Genomic DNA, 21,417 nt, shown 5'->3' with positions numbered 1-21,417 from the left:
ACGCGTTTCGAGACTATGCCTCTTCCTTGGGAGCTATTGATCTCTCAGACGTTTCTGCTTCTGTAGAAACCTGTCTTTCGTCAGCTGTGTGAGCCGCCAAGCGCATGCAGCCCCCCCCCCGCCAAGATTTGCTCCCCAAATAGTTTACAATGTGAATCCACAAACACACAGCAGGTACATATATAATTAATCTGGGCAGCCACCAACCAGCACAACCAATATGTTGATGGTCATGGTAGTCATGCAGGCTGGCCCTAAAAGCAAACCCCGTGTAGATACAATTTCCAATGTTGAGATTAGAAATAAAATGAGATATGAAGCTTCTTTGGTGGGGAGCGGGACTCAAGGTGGGTGAGATGGAGCCTGGGAGGCTGGGGCGGAGGCTGAAGGAATCTAGCATGAAAGGACAGAGCCAAGATGGGAATCTGAAGGCGTAGACGTCAGGGCCAAATCCTATGGAGTGGGTGCAGCCAGGGGGGAACCTGGTGGCGATGGATAAAACCGGGCATAATCGGATGTGGACAGAGGTGGAGATTGGCCAAGCCAGAGTGGAATCCGGAGGCTTGCCGGGGGTGGGGGGAACCCTGCACAAAAGTCCTAGCAGGTTATGGAGGGATGTCTAGAAAAGCAACTAATGTTATGGAATATAAAGTTGCAGTGGTGTAGTGAAGCCAGGACTCGCAGGAACGCAGCGCCTGCCCTGTTTTATCCTCGTCTGACTGGCTTCCTGTAGGCAACACCGTGCTTGACTAGAGATACGTTTGGTTTGATCCAGCAGCCTCGGGTAGAGAAGCTTGAGATGCAACTCCGCGTCCTCTTTTTTTGCCCTTTCCTCGGGTGATCAATTGCATCCTTTTGGGTGATGTGTCATTGGCCAGCCTACAGCATGCTCATCATTTCAGAAACAATCGTGCTTCTTTGAACACTCTTCAAAAGACAGGAGCAGGTGGCATCTTCCTCCGCCTCTCCCTGCAGGTGCCTTCTGTCCCGCCCCACCATCAGCGACACCTGCAACTCCTGCCTCCTGCCCTCTGTCCCTCACATGGTGGATCTTGGCACATGTGGGCTTCCATGCAATCCATACCCGTGGGGCACCTCACACAGCATTTCCTCCCCCCTCCCGCTCTGCGCATCATCAACCCATGGAACTCCTTGCCACAGGATGTTGCAAAAAATGTTTAAAAGCACAGTCAGACGTCATGGCCCATGGAAGACCTCCCACCCAAATGTGCAGTAGGGATGTTGAAAATCAGGCCTGCAGACCACATATGGCCTTCCTGGGGTCCCAATCTAGCCCCTCCCCAGAAGAGCACACCCCTTCCCCTGGCCTCACCCTTTCCCCTGACAACTGGTTGTTTGGTGGCTCCCTGGCTTCCTTGCAGGTTTTCCCTCCACCCTTTCTGAAAGGTTGAAATGCCTCTCCTAAAGTGAAAATATGCAGGGATTGGGGGGGGGGGTATTTTGGCCCTGCCAGTTTATTATTATTATTATTAGTCGTATCATCATCATCATCATCATCATTAATAATAATAATAATAATAATAATAATAATTACATATCTGCCCCATAGCCAAAGCTTTCTGTGTGGTTTACAGAAGTTAAAACATTAAATACAATATAAAAAGTTTAAAAGCCATTTACATGAAAGCACACAGGCATTATTATACACAAACAACATATAACTAAATACAACTTCAGCCATAACTAAAGACACACCCAGGACCGATGAAAACTCATCATGTGCTGCCAAATGAGAGAGGTCTTAACCTGGCGCCAAAAAGGTAATATTGTTGTTGTTGTTTGTTTGTTGTTTATTTCATTTCTACCCCGCCTTTTTTCCTCTTGCAAGGAACCCAAGGCGGCTTCCATGATCCTCCTCCTCTCCATTTTATCCTCACAACAACAACCCTGTGAGGTGGGTTGGGCTGAGAGAGTCTGTGACTGGCCCAAAGTCACCCAGTGAGCTTCCGTGGCCGAGTGGGGACTAGAACCCGGATCTCCCGGCTCCCGGTCCAACACTCTCGACACTACAGCACGCTGGCTCATAATGTTGGTGCCAGGCAGACCTCATCGGGGGGGGGCTTTTTCCACAGATGCGGGGGGCCACCACTGAGAAGGACCTGTCCCTCATTGCTATCTTCTGAGCTTCCCTTCGAGGAGGCACCGGGAGGAGGACCTTAGATGCTGCAGTTTGCCTCCCCCCCCCAGTGGAGGCTGGTCACTCTGATGTCAGTGGGGCCATGAATCTGCTCTGGGTGCCAGTCAGAACCAGTCAGAACTCTAAAGGGCCTATCCAAGTTTCAGCACCTTGGATAGCTCCTTTAGAGTTCTGGCTGGTTCTGATGGAAACCCACAGCAGATCCACCGCCCCACCGACTTCGGCGCCACCAGCCTCCACTGGAATGCGGCCCGCAAGAGCTTTTCCAAAATGGAATCCGGCCTTTGGGCAGAAAGATATTCAACCACTCTGATGCACAGTATCCCTCTGATTCCCAGACGCTGGGTACAGCTCACAGGGTGTGGCAGTTCTCCCGTTCGTAAGCTTCACGGAAGCATACAGCTCTTGGGTAAGGGAGCAAGAGGCAATTTCCCTCTGGACCGCTCCCGCAAGGCGAAGCTCCTTACATTCGCAATTCAACGGTTGATATCTCTGCAGCCTGGTTACCATGGGAAGAGGCAGCCGCCACGCCTGGGGGATTTCCCTTGGGGATGCTTACGCACCGAGCGCCACTGTCTGTTTACTAGTATGTGTTCAGCAAAGCGACAGAGAGCTTGCTCTGCCTCAAGGGGCAACGGGCCACTTTGGTCCTTGGTAGGTCTCGGGAAGATGCCTTTATTGTGCCAAATGTAACGTGGGTGAATCAAGACCAACTCAGAATTCTGATTCCACTCTTAAGAACAGAAGAAAAGCCCCGCATGTTCCCCAGCAACTGGTGCACATAGGCTCACTGCCTCTGGTTCTGGAGGCAGCACATAGCCATCAAGACTAGCAGCCATTGAGAGCCTTTTTCCTCCAGGAATTTGTCCAACCCGCTTTTAAAGCCATCTAAATTGGTGGCCATCACTGCATCCTGTGGTAGCGAATTCTGTAGTTTAACTCTACGTTGTGCGAAGACGTCCTTCTCGTGACCTGTCCTGAATCTCCCACTTCATGGGATGACCCCGGGTTCTAGTATCTTGAGAGAGGGAGAAAAAGCCCGCATCCTTAGCACACCCGAAGTTGTGGGGAGAAGGAGACACAAACATAGATTACGATCCAGTCGTTATACAACACGGGAGGGGAAGCTTTTTCAGCCAAAGGGCCAAATTAAATTTTGGGGCATTCCGGTGGTGGGCAGGGAGAAAGGCAAAAAGGGCAAGGCAAAAGGGGCAGGGCCAAAAAAATGTTAGCCTATTGTAGCTGGAAGCTCTTACTGTAAGAGCACAGTCCGATGCATGTGAAAGAGAAAAGGCCTACAGCTCCCAGCATTCCCCAGCCAGCATGGTTGGCTGGGGGATGCTGGGTGTTGTAGGCCTTTTCTCTGTCTAAACATGCATAGGATTGCACCCTAAGTCACTCATCCTTGGGAGAGGAATTTCAACCTTTGGAATGGGAGGAAATCATACAATAGTAGGGTTGGAAGGGGCCTATGAGGCCATCGAGTTCAACCCCCTGCTCAATGCAGGAATCTGAGTCACAGCATCCCTGACAGATGGCTGTCCAGCCTCGTCTTGAATGTCTCCAGGGTGGGAGAGCCCACCACCTCCCTAGGGAATGAGTTCCCTTGTTGCATTGCTCTAACAGTCAGGTAGTTTTTCCTGATGTTCAGCCGGAATCTGGCTTCCTGCCACTTGAGCCCATTCTTCCGTGTCCTGCACTCTGGGATGATGGAGAAGAGATCCTGGCCTTCCTCTCTGTGACAACCTTGCAAGGACTTGAAGAGCACTATCCTATCTCCCTTCAGTCTTCTCTTCTCAAGGCTAAACATGCCCAGTTTTTTCAGTCTCTCCTCACGGGGCTTTGTTTCCAGTCCCCTGATCATCTTTGTTGCCCTCCTCTGAACCCTCTCCAGCTTGTCTGCATCCTTCTTAAAATGTGGTGCCCAGAACTGGACACAGTACTTCAGATGAGGCCTAACCAGTGCTGAGTAGAGGGGAACTAGTACTTCCCGAGATTTGGAAGCTATGCTTCTATTGTTGTTGTTGTTCAGTCGTTCAGTCGTGTCCGACTCTTCGTGACCCCATGGACCATAGCACGCCAGGCCCTCCTGTCCTGCGCTCTCTCCCGGAGCGTGCTCAAGTTCATATTCATTGCATCGGTGATGCTATCTAGCCATCTCATCCTCTGCCGTCCCCTTCTCCTTTTGCCTTCAGTCTTTCCCAGCATCAGGGTCTTTTCCAGGGAGTTTTCTCTTCGCATTAGGTGGCCAAAATATTGGAGCTTCAGCTTCAGTATCTGGCCTTCCAATGAGCACTCAGGGTTGATTTCCTTTAGGATGGACTGATTTGACCTCCTTGCAGTCCAGGGCACTCGTAAGAGTCTTCTCCAGCACCACAGTTCGAAAGCATCAATTCTTCGGCGCTCAGCCTTCCTTATAGTCCAGCTCTCACAGCCATACATTACTACTGGTAAAACCATAGCTTTGATTAGACGGACCTTTGTCGGCAAGGTGATGTCTCTGCTTCTTACTATGCTGTCTAGGTTTGCCATAGCTTTCCTCCCAAGGAGCAAGCGTCTTTTAATTTCATGACTACAGTCACCGTCTGCGGTGATCTTCTATTAATGCTTCTATTAATGCAGCCCAAAATAGCATTGGCCTTTTTTGCAACCACATCACACTGTTGGCTGATATTCAGCTTGTTATCGACAACAATTCCAAGATCCTTCTGGCTTGTAGCGCTGTTGAGCCATGTATCCCCCATCTTGTAACTGTGCTTTTGGTTTCTTTTTCCTAGGTGCAGAACTTGGCATTTCTCCCTATTAAATGTCATTCTGTTGTTTTCTGCCCAGCGCTCCAGTCTATCCAGATCACTTTGAATTTTGTTTCTGTCCTCCAAGGTATTAGCTCTCCCGCCCAATTTTGTGTCATCTGCAGATTTGATCAGCATTCCCTGCACCTCCTCCTCCTTCAAGTCATTAATAAAAATTATTAAATACTGTGCACCAAATGATTGGCCACCTGGGGAAAGGAGGGAGAAGCAGGGCAAGGGGATGTGGCCATCTAGAGAATCCCAGAACACTATCGGGAACAGTAGGTGAGGGAGGGGGGACCTTATTTCTACGGGCAAAAACATCCTACTTGTCTCCTATAAGACTGGCTGTTCTTACACTGCAACTCCAAGGGGGGGGGGGTCCCAAAACCGGACTAACAAGGGGTGGATTGTGGGCTTGTAAGCCCCCTCTTGGCATGCCTCATCCTGTTTGGCACATGGACATACTGATATTCCTTGCACCCTGCCTGCATCTGGGGCCAGGTGCAATATGACCCCATCCCACCCACTCCACACACTTATTTTGGGATTCGGGGAAGGAGAAGCATTCTTTAAATATGGCACCAGTGATCAGCCAAGTACTGCTGATCACCAGCTGCTGTCAAATTGTGACTGTCACATACAAAGTATTGAAGAAATCAGTATGATGAACATATGAACACAAGAAGAACCATACTGGATGAGACCAATAGCCTGTCTCGTCCTGCATTCGGTTCACACAATGGCCAACCAGCCGGGTCCCCCTTTGACCTTGATTCCCCTTCTTTGGTCTCTGACTGTGATGCACATCAAAGATCAGATGCCAGAAACTCAGATGGGGTAATATTTGGAGACGTTCTGTGCATATCTGAGATCACAGAAGTGGATTGTGTGTGTGTGTGTGTGTGAGAGAGAGAGAGAGAGAGAGAGATGAATTTTAGCTCTGTAATGGAGTTTGAGGCATATCAGTCCAATAAATCAGTAATATTTTAATACTTTGTTCTTGTATTTATGTGCTTTGGTTGTTACTTTATTGTTGTTTGGGGTTGGGTTTTTCTTTTTATGATTCTTCACCACAGCGAGAGCATCTGCCAGCTGGGTGGGAGATAAATTTGATAAATAAATCAATGCAATCAAGGTGTTTTCATTCTGAGGTTACCCTTTCAGCAGAAATTGCTCCCTTTGATTGTGAATGCAGACATTTGGTTGTATAACAAGGGTGTGGAACTTTAGGCTCAGGGGGCAAATCTGGTCCTCTTGGGGTTCCAATCCAGCCCTCCAGCGTCCCCAGATGGCTTCGCCCCCTCCCCCCCAATCGTTTGAAATTCTTCTCCTAAAGCTTAGTTTACTTGCAGTATAAGAGGCTTCTGCTAAAATATACTGGTATTTTTTCGTATTTTGGCCACACCCCTTTTGCCATTGGGCACACCCACCACTGCAATGTGGCCCCCGAGAGCTTGTTTGAAATGGAATTCAGCCCTCGGGCTGAAAGAGGTTCAACACCCCTGCTCAAGGGGCTTGGCAGCTAGTACAGGCTGTTGGCTAGTCACAACAGCAGGGCAGTGCAGGAAAGTAGATTAGAAGCAGAGTCATGCAGTAGTGTCTTGCTTCGTTATTCTGTTTGTGGGTGCAAAAGACACAGCAGGTTCTTCGCTTGCAGTGTGAAACTCGCTTTGCAATTTGCAGAACAGATTTGCACATTTCAAACAGTCAAATATTGGATCACTTGTCGGTCATGCCGTCCCAGTTCCATGGTTCCGCTCTGCAGCACACGTTGATACCTTCACGCGCTGTCTTCTTGAAAGGAAACATTTTAACAACAGTTGCAAATCTGCTCCAGGAATTGGTGACGCTATGGATGCTAGCCTATTCATGCTGCCTGCAGTCGGTATTTGCTGTTCCTTCGGCACTTGAAACACCCCTTTTTTTGTAAGGGTTTACCGTATAGTTTTAGAACTTACCCCTAAACAGGACAAGCTACATTTGTACTGAATGCTTCCAAAATTGCTCCACCTATTATGCAACTTGTACATCTGTCTTGAGGTTTTGCTGTTGTTCATAATAGTATATAAGATATGGTTTTTTTCAATACTGACATGCAATGGCATGTAGTATCTGATCTTTTTAATATGTCACATAACACTGTTTTGTGTTTGGCAGAGTTTGGCTATGGACATGCAATGGTATTTAGTATTTAGAAGTATTTTATAATTTATGTATAATGCGATTTCATATTTGGCAGTATTTGATTGTTAAGATGCAATACTGTTCAGTATCTAAAAGTGCGTTACAGTTCACATGTAATGAAATTTCATATTTGGCAGTATTTGATAATTGTGTAATATTTTAGTTTATTATTTATTTTATTTATTTATTTAAAATATTTCTTGGCCATCTTTTAGGGCAGAAGCCCTCCCAAGGTGGCTTACAATAAAATACATAAAGACAATTAAACGATTAAAAGTGATAAAAATTTAAAAACAATAAAAACAACAATAAGAGCCAAATGAAAGCCAACAATATTTGAAAGTATCTTATAGTTCACATGTAATGGTATTTGCAGTATTTTGTTGATGACAAGCAGTGGTATTTAGTATTTGACAGTTGACAATTTATGAGATGTCACATTTAATGCCGACCAGAACAATTAACAGCTGCCAGCAGCTCAAAAGCACTTAAAATGTGCGGGAACATTTCAAATTCAGAATCCAAACTTGAAATGTTGGCAACTTTTGGATATTTGCGAATACTCTGTTTATGTAGCCGGTATGCATTTGTTGGCAGTATTTCTGTTTTTCTGTTATGGCCGATCATGTAAAAAGCAACAGGTTGCTGTGATTGCATCCCTGACCCCAATTTCCCATGGGAATAACTGGTGGCAGGCAGAAGCATTGTGAGGTGCTTAAAAGATGCAGGACCATAAGACCCAAATCTGTATAACATCTGCATAGGAGTAGGGCTGGACAAAATGTGTCAATTTTGGTTTCTGTCAGTTTCTCATTTTTCCAGTCTTAAGTTTGGTTCATGTTGAACTTTGTTGGTTTACACTATATTTTAGGTTTGCATGAAAATTCATATGAATTTGTATACATTTCTCCTAATACATGCATTTTGTACACAATTTTGCTTAATGTACACAATTTTACAAGCACTTTTCCTAATAGAACACATTTTCAATGTTATTTTCACCAATCTACACAGTTTTGCCTGCACTTCTAATATATATATATATTTGTATGCATTATATATTTTGTATCCAGTTAGGACAGCATGGCTTCCAGACCACATATAGCTCATCTTTCTCAGGACCCCCAGCCCTTGGGCCTTCCAGTGTGCAGCAGAGGATTCTGATGAGCATGAGGCACAGGCTACTTCCTTGGGAGTACAGTGGTCAGTGTCTTATTCAGGGCTCTCCCAGCTAGAGGAAACAGCTCTGCCATCATCCTCTGATTCAGAGGATGAGTTCCTGGCAGAACTTCCATCTCTGCAGCCTCACAGAAGTCACAGGCTACAAAATCAGGCAAGTGCCCTTTCACAATCTTGTCAGGTTCTCCAGGAGGAGTGGAGCTGGCCACACTATGAGTCTTGTCAGCCTACACAAGGCTTCAGTTGGCTTTAGCTCCCTGCTGAGACAACATCCTCCTATGTTTCTAGTAGGAGAGAGCTCCAGCCAGCAGTGCTCACTCTGAGCTATCCATGGTCCTGACTGCAGCTGTCCTTTATACATGAAGGCCTCTGTATTTGCCTAGTTTACTGTGTTTCATGCACTTACCTTGACTGATTCAACCTTGCCTGCCTTGACCTGACTATTGGACATAGACTGGATCTCTTTGCCCATATCTGACCCTGTCAAATGACATTAGCTTCACCTGTGAGCCTCAGATAACCTCCCCCCAATCTTCAGAAGAGGGGAGTTTCAGTTATGCATACTCTTCCAATATTTCACTGATGGAAACTGAGAGATGCTTGACACACCCCAATTTGCATGCCAGGAATCACTGCCTGGGTGTCCCCCCTCCTCCCAATTTCATATTGCCAAAGCTCTTCTTTAGCATACTGCATGCCATATTCATATCCCCTCCAACCACTAATATAAAAGCTGGGATGATGGTTGTCCTTTTTGTTAAGGATATAACAGAGAAACATTGTCCTCACATTACGGTCAGCCATTCAAAACAGATCTCAGCAGCTGTCATGTGTCTTGCTGGGAATTGCACATTGCTACAGCAAATGCCACCCAGAATCCATAGGTACGGATAGGTGAGAAATTCATTCATTTCACACTTCAGTGTGAACATACTACATTCACACTTCCCAGATCTCAGCACCAGCTGGAATGCAGTTTGCCACCAAAGTCTGTACATTTCTGAAGCTTGCAGTGTAGGTTGGTAAAAAAAAATAAAAATGCACAGAACTATGCATATATTTGCAAAAATGCACACAAAAAGGCTTTATTCAATGGGCAGGGGTGGATGCATACATTTGCAAAAGTGCACAGACAAATTTAGAAAAGATGCATACAAAAATGCAGATTCTTTTTTTTTTTTAAAGAAATGCTCCCCAAAATACACAATGCTGCTATTAAATAAATAAATAAATAAATCACAATCCAATGCAGAATCAGGATAGGACAAACTTAGTTCTGGGACAATAAGAACCTGAGGAAAAAAAACAGCTTGAGAGATTCGCCCACCTCTGTCCACCAGGGAATGCTGGCAAAGTGCAGCAAGACTTTGGGCAGGGAAACAGGACCAGAGACAGCTCCAGGAATGCTGAGAGGTGAAGTCCAAAAAGATCGGGAGACCTCCTTCCTGGCCACCCCTGTTCCAGCATAGAGGTTCCTGGCAAAGCAGTGACTCATGGCGGCTAAATTCTGGAGCCAGTCTTTTTCCTCTTCTGAGTCCCCCTGATTGTAGGGGGCTGCATAGCCAGGGGTCAAGGATGATGGGAACTGTAGGCCAAAAGTCCTGGAGGACTAGAAGTTTCCCATCCCTGATTTACATGCATGTGCAGTAGAGAAAAGGTGCACTGACTCATCCCTCATAAACTTAAATTCTCATCTACAGACTCTCTGCGGAGGGAGCTGAACCCTAGGAAGGAAAGCGATCCATCTCAACATTTTTTTTATTTAAAAAAAGCACTTCAAAAGGGCAAGGATCCAGATTGTCCCTTGTAAATCAGGAGAACAGTAGCATAAACAGGGGCTTTTCTCCTTCTACCCGAGAAGTGACATCTGCCCAAAGTCTCTCTTTTATTCAGCTGTGAAATACACAGGGGCTCTTTCTTGCTTTGCATCTGGTCATCCTCATTTCTGAACAACACCAGGAATGAAAATCTGGCTTGCTATTATGATGAGAAGCAGAATGCTGTAGGGAGTGTGTGTGTGTGCATGTGGGGGGGGGGGACACAGAAAGCAGCATACGGTATGTTCTGCCATTCAGTGGATTTTAATAACTGCTCCTAGATGGCAGGGTAGGAGGGGGACAGTTTAAAAAAATGCCAGAAAAAAAGATGCCGTAAACTGGGATTTAGCACATCACTGGAAATAAACTGAGCGGGATTTCAGCCAGAATTATAAATGGCTGGGGTATTATATGAAAGGTGAGGGTTTAAGAGAAGGCACGCACGTCTTTAAAAAAAATGAAGGATTGGACCTGCAGAGGGCTACCGCTGTGAGCTCCTCTGTTATTGCGTATTTAGAGAGCACTTAAAAATGTGTAAGATGCTTGAGAAGTAAAGGATCATCACATTCCGCGTCCATGACTTTGTTGTGCGTGTGAGGGCAGGGGCAGGGGGCAACAAAACTTAGGACTGAACGGCAGCAAATCCTGCACGGTGATACCTGCATCACTGAATCAGATCAAGGCTCCACCTAATACAGATTTCACCGTGCCCCCCCTGATGTCTTGGAATCGGAGGAGGCTGGTGGCTCTGAAGTTGGTGGGGCAGTGAATCCGCTGTGGGTTTCCATCAGAACCAGCCAGAACTCCAAAGGAGATACCTGAGGAGCGGACCCCATTCTGGGGATAGGGTTCAGCACTTTGGGTAGCTCTTTTAGAGGTCTGACTGGTTCTGACTGAAACCTAGAGCAGATTCTCCACCCCATGGACATAGGAGTCACCAGCCTCCACTGCTTGGATGCCAGCACCCAGCAGCCTCAGTCAGCATGGCCGGTGGTTGGGAATGCTGGGAGCTCATCTCTGAAACATCACGGGTTGGGGGACCAGGTTGGGACAACTGTACTACAACATGCTGGTTCTATCAGCAGCCTCCCAGGTATCTTTGGGAAGCTTACAGCAGGGCACAAAGGTTTACTCAGAATCTAGAGTTGGAAAAGATGCCGAAAAGGGCAACTAAAATGATCAAGGGGCCAGAGCAAGTCCCCTCTGAGGAAAAGTCACGACGTCTGGAGCTGTTTAGCTTAGTAAAAGGGTGAGTGAGGGGAGACGTGACAGAGGCATAGAAGAGGATGCCTGGTGAGGAGAAAGTGGATAGGGAGACATTTCTCTCCCTCTCTCATAAAACTAGAACCCAATGGGGCCATCCCATGAAGCTGATGGGTGGGAGATTCAAGACAGATCAAAGGACGTCTTTCTTGGATGAAGTGATGGCCAACACTTTGGATGGCTTTCAAAGAGGATTGGGCAAATTCCTGGAGGAGAAGGCTGTCAATGGCTACTACTCCTGATGGCTTTATGCTACCTCTGGTAGCAGTAGGCCTCTGTACACCAGTTGCTGGGGATCATGGGAGGGAGGGTGCTGTTGCACTCGCGTCCTGCTTGTGGGCAGCTGGTTGGCCACTGCGTGAACAGAATGCTGGACGAGATTGGTCTGACCCAGCATGGCTCCTCTTATGTTCTTACGGTATTTGGAGGTATACTGACCCTGAACACAAAGGCTGTATGCTGCTAATAGTTTTCCACCACTGACAGGGGGAAAGGAAACGAGTGCATTTTGGAGACACTTCTGAACTGGATCCCTTCTTGGTGATCATTCCCTTCTGCATTTCACAGTTGAAAACAAGGACTTGCTTGTAACTAGAGCTGTGCACAAATGGCCTCTTGAAAGTCCGCCCAATTTGTGGGCAGGGAAATTGCGGAGTGGGGGGAGATGGAGAAGGTTTCACTGAATTTCTCCAGGGGGAGGAGGAATTCTTCAATAGTTTCTCAGGGCTGTGTGACCAGTGGCAGGATCATAGCGCCCTTCTTTTAATCCAAAGGTTTTCTTTTGTCTCCCCCCACACACACCTTTTTGGGGGGTGGGAGGTGTGGGGAGAAAAAGAGAGGAAAACCTCAGAACTGTTCTCAGGAAAATGTCTTCCGAGAATTTCCATCTGGCTCAGGATGATGGGAGTTGTTCTCATTCTCTTTCAATATGATAGAAAAGAAATTGCTTTTGAAAAGACATTCAATGGCGAAGAAAATTTCGGAGAAATTCTCATGGGTTTGGGTTACTTACGAGGTGGCCTAGGTGTGCGTGCGAGTGTCCTGTTTTCCACTGTACAATCATCTCTCTGGCAGCCTGTTGCCTTCCCAGCTTCCCACACTTCAACTAGAGCCCAGGGGAAGACATTGTGAGGTAACTCCTCCCATATAGGCCTTTTTCAGATCAGGAAGTGTAGGCAGCCTGGGAGGCTGCAGGGCACTGGAGGTATGCGTAAGAGAAAGACAAAACACACAGAGTACCCTCCGTCACATAGCAGTGATTAGGTAAGCTCAAAACACCACACAAATAAATTACAAGACACCTCAGGAAGAAACGGAACCATGGAAGAACTTTCGAGAAATTGGAGGGCAGATTTAGGCACAGCACTAGCCATACCTCTTTCCTAGAGCCGGTCACAATGCTGGCAGTCGCGGCACCACCGCGCCTCCTGCCCAAGCTTTAGGAGATAAAAAAAGGAAAGAAGTTGTGCTACAACCCCTGCTAATGGTGAGCTCTGCCTGCTAGAAACTGCCGGAGAATTTCTCCCTTCTCTGGAGAAAGTTTTACCCCTCACTTGAGTCCCAGATCACAGCCGAACTGCCTAGTTCTTGTGGGCAGAAGGGGAGCCGGTGACATTTAAGCTCCTATTTCTGTGCAGGACTTTTTCGCCCAATCCATGGCCAGCAGATCTGCCTTAAATCAACTCTTTCCTCGCACCTCAGCTATATGTTTACTTCCCCTTTCCAAAAATCTATTTTTGTTCATTCTGCCGAAGTCAGGAAGGAGTCTTGTTGCTTAGCGACTGCCTTGTTGCTGGGCCAGGCGAAGCATCCGCGTGTGTGTCTCTGTGCGTGTATTTCTCTCTCTATATATATATTCCATATCAACCTATATGATTCCACTTGTCCTGCATCTTGACTCCTGAGCCCATTTGGAGATTGATGGGTGAACCTGCATCCAGGTTGCACAGCAACCTGCGATGGGCGCCAATCATTCTAATGGCGGTGGGGGGAGTTCCTTCTCTTCCTTCGCTCTCTAGCAAACCCATTAGCCAGAGTCTGGGGTGGCGGAGTGTGATGGGTGGGAGGGGCTAAACAGGCTGAGCCCCTCTTTGCCCCAGCTGCTCTCATTGCTTTAAATCTGCAAGCATCGCATTGCTCCCTCCCTTGTATAGCTCACAGCCTCTTCAGCAATATATTCTTTATTGCAACCTCTTCCCCTCCACTCCAAAACCAGGACACCAGCGTCCCTGGGGTGTGACCATTTCGCGCATCTGGAGTGTGTGTTTTTAGTCCATCCTCTCTTGACTTACTCGAGCGATGCAGCTCTGCAAACAAAAGTATCAGCAGGGTTTTCGCCATCTCACCCCTTGAAAAGTCAAAAGCTGGATGGTGCTGGCTTTTAGAATCAGATTGTCACAGGAACGTTGGAAGTGTCCTTATACTGAGTCAGATCATGGGTCCATCAGGAAAAACTTCCTGACTGTTAGAGCAATATGACAGTGGAGCCAATGACCTAGGGAGGCGGTGGGCTCTCCCACCCTGGAGACGTTCAAGATGAGGCTGGACAGCCATCTGCCAGGGATGCTCTGACTTGGATTCCTGCATTGAGCAGGGGGTTGGACTCGATGGCCTTGTAGGCCCCTTCCAACCCTACTATTCTATGATTCTATGATTCTAAGACCAGTTGTGCTAACACTGACTGGCAGCAGCTCAACAGGGTTTCAGGCAGGAGCTTTTCCTGCCCTAACTCGAGATCCTGGGATCGAACCTGAGACCTTCTACATGCAAAGCAGGGGCCGTACTACTGAGCTACAGCTCATTAGAAAAGGCTGTGGTGTGCCCTGATTCTGCAGTAGTTCAAAACAAATTACAGACTGTGGTATCGGATGTGAATTTCAAGCTCCTCACAATCCCTCTCTTTCTTTCTTTCTTTCTTTCTTTCTTTCTTTCTTTCCTTCCTTCCTTCCTTCCTTCCTTCCTTCCTTTTTTAAAAAACAAAATGAACAGTATATTTCTAGTCCTTGGTGATTTTTGTTATGAATATTTTGAAAAATATCTGTCCTTTCCATGAAATGTTTGAGGTACCTTATACCAATAAAACAATCCAAGAATAATAATATCAAAGAGGAAAAATAGCAAATAAAATATAGAGCCAAGCATCTAAATGCTTACATCTGACTATATCTATGATTCAAAACAGACCAGCAGAAGTTAAAAAGCAATGGGTGAGTGACCTGCAGAACATCTGGCCCCTCCTTGTTAGTGTTGCCAGCTTCTGAATTGGCCCCTGTTACTGGGCCTTTAACATCTGGTTATTGTGTTTATTTCCATATCATCAAAATTGTTCCATGCTTCATCCTGCATAAAAAGCTGTTGTTATGTTTCTCCTGGTCAGTCAGTGGGCAACTCCAACCTCCACAGCTATAGCGGAACAAGAGGCAATTGTGCTAAATAAGAGAATGATGCAAGGCATATGGCAGCTTGTGTGGGCGATGCTTAGCAAAATTGAGTGAGGTGACCCCTTACACGTCACCAAAAATGAAGAAAGACATCACTCTAAAAAACAGCATGGATTTGCATAACGTTTGTTCATTTCTGGTATTTATTCTTGAAGGCTGCAATCCTATGCATGCTTAGACAGAACACACACCCACATGCGCACACAGCATTCCCAGCACCCCCCAGCCAGATCAGGGGCATGCTGGGAGTTGTAGGACTTTTTTTTCCTGTCTAAACATGCATAGGAGTGTTCCTTAAGCTGATTAAATGCCTCATGAAATAAATGACTCCAGGTGTTTTACAAAAACAAAATAATGCAAATAAGATTGCATTAACATCAACAACGTAAAACTAATACATGTGCCAACACAGCATAGAATACAATAGCCGGTATAAGGTCCAACTAGACTGCAGGGATTGAAACACTAAAACACAGAAACACTAAAACATTTTAAAATACTGGATTTTTTTTTTAACAGGACTTAAAAAAAACACAACAACCTTAAAAAGCCTGGGGGAGCAGGGAAGTGTTAGCCTGGCACCAAAAAGATACCAGTGTGGGTGCCAGGTGAGTTTCTCTTGCAAGGGCATTCCAAAGCTGGAAGGGCCACCACTGAAAAAGCCCCACTCTCTTTTTGCTACCCTCTGAGCCGCAGAATGAGGGGGCATTTGAAGAAAGACTTTTGTGGCTGACCTTGAAGTACAGGCAGGCAGGGATGACAGAGAAATCTCCAAAGGATTTCTCCAAAGTTTGGATTTCTTTGAATCCGACCTGCAGATTCCTCATCAGACTGACTTGCGGAGTGGTATTTTTTAACTTGGGGGGGGGGATTTGTACAAGCGTACAGTTGGGCTAATGCACATTAGCACTAATATGCATTTGTGCTGATGTGCATTAGGGCAAGTGAATTGAAATTCTTGTATATCCCTATCCCATAAAAAAATCTGATTCTGTCAATGAGCAGATGATGAAATGAAAGATTCCTGGCAATTTATGAAACACAGACAGAACGGATTTAACACGATCCGTACATCCCTACTGGGGGGTATATGGGGCGAGGCATTCCATCAGGTACAGATGCACATTTAGAAATAATGACTATCATTTCAATAAAAATGCGACACACCTTACCCTAGTGGTGAAGATGGTGACTGTGTGAGCTGTGTGCCTGCTTAGCCTGATGTCCAGGTGCTAAGTATAGACAGGGAACTTCAAGCTCTTTCTTATTAAGGTTCTTGAGAGGCAGTGTGGTGTAGTGGTTAGAGTGCTGGACTGGGACGTGGAAGATCTGGTTTCTAGTCCGCACTCAGCCATGAAGTTGATGAGGTGACTTCAGGCCCATCGCTGAGTCTCAGCCTAACCTACCTCACAGGGTTGTTGTAAGAGTAAAATGGAGAGGAGAAGGACTAATGTGAGCTGCCTTGGGTTCCTTGCCAGAGGAAAAAAGGCAGGATATAAATGTAATAATAAATAAAATAAAGACATAGGGTTCTTGCTCTTGAAACCAGACTTGGACAGTCCTTCAAACAGAGAACACCTTCAAAGAAGGGACTTTCCTCGGACAGCGACGCCTTCAAAGAGGGGACTTTCCTTGGACAGCTCTTCAAATAGAGGGCTGTTCTCTGTAAGGCAGGACACATGGCCACCCTAGGGGTCAGAGGCAAAGCAGAAGTTGGGGAACATCAGTGGGCAAGCCCGGTGAATCAGGGAAAATCTTGCCTCCCAATGAACTCATATGGAGGTTTCGTTCATGCCATAGTATCTTGGCCTCAGGTATCTGGGTTGGTTCCAAACTTAGTCATGCGTAGAGCAGGCCTACTGAAATCCACAGGGCAGGGAAGTCATGACTAGTTCAGTCCCCTTGATTTCAGTGGGTCTTCTCTAAATATGGCTAAATCTGGATCCCACCCTCCCTCTGTAAAATGGAGTCCATGATACTGTTCTGTCTCACAGGATTGTCCTCAGGATGCAGCAGAACAGGGTGTGTGAACAGCACTCCGACCCTATTATGCTTACCTGGCGTAAGTCCCATTGAACTCAGTGGGGCTTACTTACTTACACCGCAAGTGACATGAAAGGAAGTGCCTTATGGCCGCAAATGCCATAAACTACACAATTTACAGCCATAGTTTTCCTGCAACAGGCTAATTGCGGCCACCTTTAGCCTATCGCACCTTTAAGATCGCCAGAGAGTGATCTTAACTATGGCGGACATGTCAGGTAAGGAAGGGGGTGCCAGTCTGCTGTGGAATCTGGAGGTTGGGTTCCTGGGAATTCGGCCTCATTTGGGCCCACACCGGGTTTCTCCAGCATCCCTACTTCTGAGTGGACAAGTGCTTTATGCATGGCGACGAGGATGAGGGATAAGGCAATGCCTGTTGGACAACACCCAAGTCCTTCCTGAGTTAATGTCGAGGAAATCCAAATCTTCTCTGTTCATCCAAAATTCTGGGCATATCTAAACCATGGATAGAATCATAGAACAGTAGGGTTGGAAGGGGCCTACAAGGCCATTGAGTCCAACCCCCTGTTCAATGCAGGAATCCAAGTCAGAGCATCCCTGACAGATGGCTGTCCAGCCTCATCTTGAATGCCTCCAGCGTGAGAAAGCCCACCACCTCCCCAGGTAATTGGTTCCATTGTCGTATTGCTCTAAGAGTCAGGAAGTTTTTCCTGATGTTCAGCCAGAATCTGGCTTTCTGTGATTTGAGCCCATTATTCCGTGTCCTGCACTGTGGGATGATCGAGAAGAGATCCTGGCCTTCCTCTCTGGGACAACCTTTCAAGGATGTGGAGCCCTCTGGGGGTTCTTGGACTGCAACTCCCATTAGCCCTAGCCAGGATAGCAAATGGTGAAAGACAATAGGAGTCTATTTTGTTTATTTAATAGATTTATATACCACTGCCCATATTTCAATCTCTCTCTTTCTCTCTCTCTCTCTCTCTCTCTCTCTCTCTCTCTCTCATCTCTAAGACATTGTTGCAGTTCAACAACGTCTGGAGGGCCACACGTCCCCCATCCATGCTGTAAGCATATGCTGGTTTTTTATCACACCAGTTTAACTGTCATGGTTTCCCCCAAAGAATCCTGGGGATTGTAGTTTGACAAGGGTGGCGAACATTCCTAGCTTCCCCACCAAGCTGAGAACTACAATTCCCACGATTCCCTGGGGATAGCGAATGACTATTAAACCAGTGGTGCAGATGAGCCACTTCACTTGTAATCATTAACAGAACACATTGCTCTATCTCACAACGCTTAAAGCGTATTCCTCTGCACACCGGTGTGTTCCTTCCTTTGTATCTGGTATGTCCTGCGCCTTCATTAGCAGAGCCAATCTCAATTCGCTCGATGCAAGAGGCAGATGCACGTGAAGAGAGAAGCGGAGGAAGGCGGCCAGTAAATCCCCCGGTGGCTTATGTGCGTGTCGCCACTCATAGAGATCCACTGGCATTTTCCAGATTTAGACACACTTAGGTCAGTGCTAAATCTGCAGCCGAGCAGAAAGACATTGCAAATCCAGAGGGAAAGGTCAGGCACAACATTATTGGAGGTGGAGAGGGGGAGCTCAGCTGGGGTGACCCAGAAATAACAACCGCACATGCTCCACACCCAGGCCATCCTGAAACAGAGGTGGTGTGGAAGGAATGGGGAAAAAACACACTCGCACATAACCATCCCATCCTCTCTAACATTTGGCAGTTGAAAATAGGGATGTGCTTATCATTCCCTCTATTTCCGATCTTAATGGTGTGAGTGGTGTTGCTTATGTAGCCAAAATGGCACTACCCGTGCCCAAGAGGGAGGCATCAGTGGGCATAGCAGAACCCCAAGCATTTCAGAAGTACCCCCCCAACCCCCACATCTTTAGGAAAATCTTTAGGACCAGAGTATCTAAAGGCACATCTCCCTCATCTACCTGCTCAAACCCTTAGGTCATCTTTAGAGGCTCTCCTCCAGGTGCCCTCGGCAAATGAAGCTAGGTGGGTGGCTACAAGAGAGAGGGCCTTCTCAGTGGAGGCACCCCACTTGTGGAATGAAATAAGCTCCCTAAAGAGGTTCACCTGGCACCAACATTGTTATCTTTTTAGCACCAGGCAAAGTCCTTTTTCTCTCTCGCAGGCATTTTATAGACCTAAAAGGTAAAGGTAAAGGTGTCCCCAACCAGTCGTGTCCGACTCTAGGGTGCGGTGCTCATCCCCGTTTCTAAGCCGAAGAGCCAGCGCTGTCCGAAGACGCTTCCGTGGTCATGTGGCCGGCATGACTGAACACCGAGGTGCACGGAACGCTGTTACCTTTCCCGCCGAGGCGGTACCTATTTATCTACTTGCAATTTCTTGCTTTCGAACTGCTAGGTTGGCAGGAGCTGGGACTGAAGACGGGAGCTCACTCCGTCACGCAGCACTCGGGTCTCGAACTGCTGACCTGCCGACCTTCCAGTCTGCAGTTCAGTGTCTTAACCACTAAGCCACCACGGCCCCTTTTATAGACCTAGTTCCAGCTTATTGTGGCTGTGTGTGTGTGTGTGTGTGTTTTCCTGTGCTGTTTATTGTTTTGCATTAGGTTCTATGTTACATTTATTTATTTATTTATTTATTTAATTTCATTTCTATACCGCCCAATAGCCGAAGCTCTCTTTTAAATATTTCTTCTCTTTTAAATATTTGCATTGTATTTGATATTTTTATCTGTTCTATGGTATTTTAGTTTTTAACTGTTTGTAATCTGCCCAGAGAACTTTAGTTATTGGGCGGATAAGAAATGTACTAAATAAGTAAATGATAAATAAATAGGGGGGGAAAAGCTAAGGAGGAAGGGAAGGCCCCCAAATGGCGGGGGGGGGGGATGCTATGGAGGGAGACCTAATGACCATGGTCGTGAGCCTAACTGTTGGCGAGGGGGTGGTGGTGGAACATGGAGGAAGGGGAGATGGAATGGAACAGAATGGCTAGAATCCTGAACTAGAGATGTTGCAGAAATGGATTCAAATGAGTTCAGATTTCTTCTGTATCAGACTGTCTTTTTCTGAGTCACTGATTCCATGGACTTGCAGACCAGTTTTTCACTTTTGCGGGGGGGGGGGGGAATTCGCGCTAATTTGCATTCAGGAATTCATGTTAGCGCATTTGTGCAAATGCACACATGCGCATTAGCGCTAATGCACAGTCGTGTAAGTGCAATGAAATCCTGGTTAAAAAAAAATAAAATCCGATATCATCAATGAGCAGATGGTGGAACGAAAGATGCCTGGCAACCCAGAAACACAGACAGAATGGATTTCATTCATTTATTACATTCCTGTACTGGTCAATAGCTGAAGTTCTCTGGGTGGTTTACAAAGAAAATAATAACCTTAAAAATACATAGTGCATAGTATAAAAACCATTGACATACAAACATATAAACAGACAGCACATACAGAGACACATATATATCTAAACACTTTTAAATAATCAACAATAAGAAAAATCCAAACTGTTTCCCAAATAGATTATGGGATGTACAGATTTACAAATTCTGTACATCCCTGTCCTGAACAGCAGCATGCCACACTGCAACATTTTGTTGCAGGTGTCTCTTGTGATGCCCTCTTCTCATACCAAAGATTACAATCGTAATCCCGCATTACATCTTGCTGGAGGTTCTACTCCAACCTCTGTAGGCTGCACATCTTTATTCTTCATTAGCTAGCTGAGCCCTGCTTGAAAAGTCAAGAGGGCTTTTAAGTTTAAGATACATTAGAAAAAACATCATTGTCCTACTTTAGGTTATCAGCAGTTCATAAACGTGTGCCTCAACAACCCATAAAAATAGCATGTGCATTTAATGGAACCGTAATGTTCATGCGCACGCGTCTCCATGCATTTATGTTGGAAGGAAGATCCAACTAACCCCCTTCCCCCCATTCAGAGATTTCACTTGGCCAGTGGCCATGCTGGCTGGGCATGATGGGATTTGTAGTCCAACACATCTGGAAGGGGAAAGTTGCTGTAAAGGGTAAGTGGCTGAAATCTGGGGACATTGGGGTTGGATCCAGACTTAGTCATGGCAAGAGTAGTCCCACTCAAGTTCCAACTCCATGCCTCCAACTTTTTTCAGCCACTTAGAGACTCTCTGGGGAGTTGAGCCCCGAGGAGTGAAAACTGTAGCAACTCACTGATGTAGTTGTTTCAAGGTGTCCCCAAAATTCAAAAACAGCGACAGACATTCACCAGATTCAGAAAATACATGCCATCCATGGTAAATAAGGTTTATTGGAGCACATATCACATACACAACTGTTTGGGGGCATCTCAGAAGTATATCTAAGGGGAGATTATTGGCAGGATTGAGACAGGAGTGCAAAAGGGACATTCAAGACCATGTAGGACATGCACTGTTATGTTTAATGACGTAATGTTTTCTTTTTTACTGCATGAAAGCATTAAGCACCTTTTTCAAGATGAGAGATGAAAAGCCAGCTCATTCAGAGGCTTAGAGAGGGCAGCAGGTCGGACAGAGTTGCATAGAAGCAGTGTCTCCTGGGACCTTTGTATGTT

Source organism: Heloderma suspectum, chromosome 16 (assembly GCF_057233095.1).
Source record: "Heloderma suspectum isolate Gila_16-S chromosome 16, 16-S_ref, whole genome shotgun sequence".
Classification (NCBI taxonomy): Eukaryota; Metazoa; Chordata; class Lepidosauria; order Squamata; family Helodermatidae; genus Heloderma; species Heloderma suspectum.
Note: the sequence above shows the minus strand (reverse complement) of the source record.